This window comes from Propithecus coquereli, unplaced genomic scaffold (assembly GCF_000956105.1).
Source record: "Propithecus coquereli isolate 6110/MARCELLA unplaced genomic scaffold, Pcoq_1.0 Scaffold109, whole genome shotgun sequence".
In the NCBI taxonomy this organism is placed as follows: domain Eukaryota; kingdom Metazoa; phylum Chordata; class Mammalia; order Primates; family Indriidae; genus Propithecus; species Propithecus coquereli.
The window spans coordinates 2,187,140-2,192,110 of NW_012134858.1; positions in this window are offsets into that span (position 1 = coordinate 2,187,140).

A 4,971-nucleotide genomic window follows, 5' to 3' on the forward strand; every position below is an offset into this window, starting at 1 on the left:
AAATAGCTACTAGAGCAGATTTGTACTATTCCCAACACAAAGAAAAGGTAAATGTTTGAGGCGAAGGATATCTCAATTACCCCAATTTGATCACTATACGTTGTATACAGGAGTCAAAATATCACTTATACTCCCAAAATAAGTACAACTCTTCTACATCAATAAAAAAAAAAAGATTGGGAAACAAACAAACAAACAAACAAGTCCTAAAGCCTAAAGCTGTCATGCTCAGCCAAGTGCTGGGTGGAACACAGAGTGTTAAGTGGTGGGAGAACAGGAAGTGGGGTCTTGATAAGAGGTAGAGTAATAGAGACAGATTCCTATCAGCTCATGAGAGGCCACCTACACCTCATACTCCTTGGAATGCCACAGGGGCCTGTGCTAGGGTCTGAAGTTGGAGCGAATTCAAATATCCCACACCAAAGCTAAATCCTCCCTTCACTGTGATTCTCTGTGCTTTGTCCTCTTTCGTGTGTGGATTTCAGTGAGAAACTGTAATATTCACAGTGTTACAGCCTGACGTTACGACACCATATGGCATAAGGAGTATTTTGCTTTCTTTGACTTGTACAACTCAGAACCAACAGACTCCTGTCCCTCACCTTCTTCGCCCAGATTATTTTGCTTGCTGTGTCTGATATAACATTCACATCCATGAAACCAGTACGCAGTGCTGGATATAAATATAAGGCAGAAAGTGGTTGCCAGGATGTAAGTAAGCTCCACAAAATACCTAAGACACTCTCTGTCTCTGACCCATCTTCTGAAATGTCTTGAACTTTCATGTTACTCGCCATGCTCTCCACTCCCTGAAATTTCAAGTGTGTTGCTTACATACACTTTTCAAAATTCTTCTTCCTGGGAGTGCTCTGTGGAGCCCTAATAAGCAGTTAAGAGAGAAGATCACCCATGACCGTCTCTTCAAGTCAAAGCAATGGCCTCTTGTCCAGTTTGAGAGCTGGTAGGAAGCTTTTGAATAATATATTAGACCAAACTGTAAAGATAATATTTCAACTGCTTGCAGACTTTGGGAATTGGGGATAACAAATACTAGCCTATGTGCCAAGCTTAGTCAACCTGAAGTCTTTATAACCCCACAAAATGCAGTCCCATCTCATACAGATATTTAAGACAAGCAGAGCCAGATTTTCCCCTAGTTTATTACCAGGTCATTCTTCAGAGTACTTGTAGAGAGCAGGGTGTAGAGGTCAGAGCTGAGAAGTGGCTACTCACCTATATTTCTAAACTCTAACTTTATAATCTTAAATTTTTAATGTAATATGTTTTTCTAACTATGATAATAATACATGATGAAAGCAAAAAAAATTGCAAAACACAGTATATCACAGAAGAAATAAAATCCATAATAATAATGATAACACCAAAAATAGTGACTGTTCACATTGACAAATGAAGACATTTTAGAGTAGGCCAAGATGGTGGACTAGAAGCAGCCCACACATGCTGCTCTCTGAGAGAGGGTCAAAAACTGCAAGTTGATGCTTACCCACAGATGGACCCTCTTGGACAGAGCATTGCAGATCATTAGAGAATTGACAGGAGACACTCAGAGTGAGGGAGACAGGGACAGGAAGTTCCACTCGCCAAGATCAGAAGGTACCTGAGGGAGAACCGTACACGTGGGGAAGGGATAAAGGAGAAAGCTCCAGGGTCCTGCCTTCCCTATGCAGTCACTGCGACTCAAACTGTGAGGTGCGCCCCCCCCCCCCCACCAACATGGGCCTCCGTGCTGATCAGGGAACTGCTTGGAGACTGTATAGTGAAGTTGCATCAGAGGACAGGCTCAGTAGGGTCCTGCTCCTCTTAGTTTCTAGGTTGCTGTAGCTGACACCACTCTGAGCTCCAGGTCTGGAGCTCCTGGTCTACATAGGAATTGACTTCACCGCAGCTGCCCCAATATTGTCTCTTCCTAGGCCGGGGAAGGAGCAGAGAGAGCAGATGCACTCACATGCCTGTGACTGGGAGCATGGTCCCTCCAGGGAACTTGAGTGGAGCTCAAGAGGTCCCACGGTAGTAGCCTCAGTGGAACCTGTGTGTGAGAGAGCCCCAGCCATCCAGTGGCCTAGCCCCCATAGCCCCACACCCCAACCAGTGGAACAAGCCCCACCCCAACCTGTGTGCTGCCATGCCGAGGCCCATGCCCCATGGATCTGGATGCCAAGCAGAGGTCCATGTCCCCACAGGCCCACACACCAACTGGCAGGCCATACCCCCATAGTCCTGTGTGCCTACTGAAGGAAAAAGTCCCTTGGCCCCGAGTGCCACATGGAGATCCAGCCCCTGTGGACCCAAGCTTCATGTGGTGGGCCATGACCCCTGGTTTTATGCCTTGGCTTGCAGGCCATGCCTCCCTCCCTGCATACCACATGGCAGTCCACACCCCAGTAGACCCACATGCTATGCGGCAGGCCATGCCCCTTAGTTTGGTGTGCCAGCTGGCTGACCAGAAGAACAAAGCCCCCAGACATGTGAGCTGGCTGGTGGGCCATGCCCCAGTGGAACTGCATAATGCTAGACCTGCAGCCCAGCTCTCCAGCACAGACCTACTAGCAGGAAGCATCCCCCTGATGCATACCACCATTACAGCTAGACCTGGGTGGAGTGAACACCTGCAGCCCTGACACTTGAAGCCACCACCTAGATAGCCTCATCAAACAGCCACTCCCAACACTGCAGGGAGACCTGGGCAGAACAATTGCCCACAATGCCTGCCTCAGTGGAGAGGAACTCACCCAGTTTCCTGTCCCAACTTCCAACAATGGTGTAGGGACCAACTCACCACTCACATGAAGCTTCCTCAGCACTGGCCCAGCTCTTGCAACCTGCCCAGGCACTGGCTAAGGTCCTATGATGCACGCAGGTACCTGACAAAGTCCTGCAACCCACCCAGGTCATGCCACCCACCTCTGTGGAGAGGGACTTGTGCAGCCCCCTACCTGATCATCTCATAGTGGTTGGGGTATGAATACACCAATTCAAACAAATATCCCCCAACATTGACTTGGACTGTGACAACCAGAGGGTATTGAGACAATGCAGGAGAACGGCTGTGTTACAGGCATCTGCCCCTCTCCCACCAGGTCAATCCTTCAGAATAGGACACTAAAGCATTATCTAGGGACCTCTCCTCCTTCTCAGAAAGTAGGAGAGTTACCAGCAAAGGAGAAGTGCACTGCAAATCTATCAGCCCTGAGCTGAGATAAGAGGTTTCAGATGAGGAAATAACCAGTACAAATATTTGGCAACAAGAAAAACAAGCTAGTTTAACACTGTCAAAGGTTCATAATAGATCCACAGCAATGGACCCCAACCAAAAGGACTTGTCAAAATGTCAGAAATGGAATTCAGAATATGGAGGGCAAACAGGATGAATGGAATTGAAGAGAAAGTCGAAAACCAACATGAATGAAAAAAATGAACACCTCACTAAAGACACAGACAACATAAGAAAAGATATACTCAGGGAAGCCAGAAGTCTGTCCACTCCCTCTCCAGCCAGGTACAGACGTGGCACAGTGCACCTGAGAGCTCAGGATGGCTTTAGCTGCTGCCGGATCCCCACTGCACCCATTGTCTGGTGCAATGGCTCAGCATAGCCCTCAGGCAGATCTTGTTATACGTATCACTCCATTGCCTTTTTCTTTTCCACTCTGAGTGTCCTGAGATACTTTTCTGTGATTTTACAATGCTGCTTCAGAGAAGAGTGATCCATATGTAAGCAGCTGCCTGTACTTTTCACTTCTTTCCTTGGGAGCAGCATGCTGGCAGGCCGCTTCTAGTCCATCATTTTTTTCCCTATCAGGGCTGTGTTTTTTCATCCATTCAGCCAGTCCATGTTTTTTGAGTAGGGCATTTGGACTGTTCATGTTGAGTATTAGTATTGATATGTGGGATGCACATAAATTTGAAAATGTTGAATTAATGGACAAATTCTTGGAAACACACAACCTCCCTAGGCTCAATCAAGAAGAAATAGAACTCTTAAACAAACCAATATTAAGTAATGAAATTGAAGAAACAATGAAAAATCTCCCAACATAACAAGGTCCTGGGTCAGATGGTTTCACAGCCGAATTTTACCAGACCTTCAAAGAGGAGGTACCTATACTGGTACCTATACTGCAGGAATTATTTCATAACATTTAGAAGGAAGGAATACTCCTCAACTAATGGTATGATGCTAATATCACGTTGATACTAAAGCCAGGAAAGGGCGCAACAAAAAGAGAAAAAACAGACCAATATCCTTTGTCAATATAGAGGCAAAATTTCTCAATAAAATTCTAGCAAACCAAATTCAGCTGCACATCAAAACATTAATCCACCACAACTGAGTGGGCTTCATCCCAGAGATGCAGGAATGGTTCAGTATATGAAAACCTATAAATGTAATTCACCACATCAACAGAAGAAAAAACAAAGACCATATGAACCTCTCGATAGATGCAGAAAAAGCATTTGACAAAATTCAGCACTGCTTTATGATACAAAATCTTTAAAAAATAGTCATAGATGGAACATATTTTAAAATTATAAAAGCCATATACAACAAACCCAGAGCCAACATCATACTGAAATGAGAAAAATTGAAAGCATTCCGGCTTAGAACTGGAACCAGATAAGGATGCACACTGTCACAAGTTCTACTTAACACAGTGCTGGAAGTCTTAACCAGAACAATCAGGCAAGAGAAGAAAATCAAGGGCATCCAAACAGAGAAAAAAGAAGTCAAGGTATCTCTCTTTGCTGAAGATATGATCCTATTTATAGAAAACCCCAAAGATTCTGCCAAGAGATGCCTGGAAGTGATAAATAAATTCAGCAAAGTCTCAAGTTACAAAATTAACATATATAGATCAGTAGTATTTCTATACGCCAACAACAGTTAAGCTGAGAATCAAATCAAAGACTCAATACCTTTCACAATAACAACAAAGAAAATAAAATACC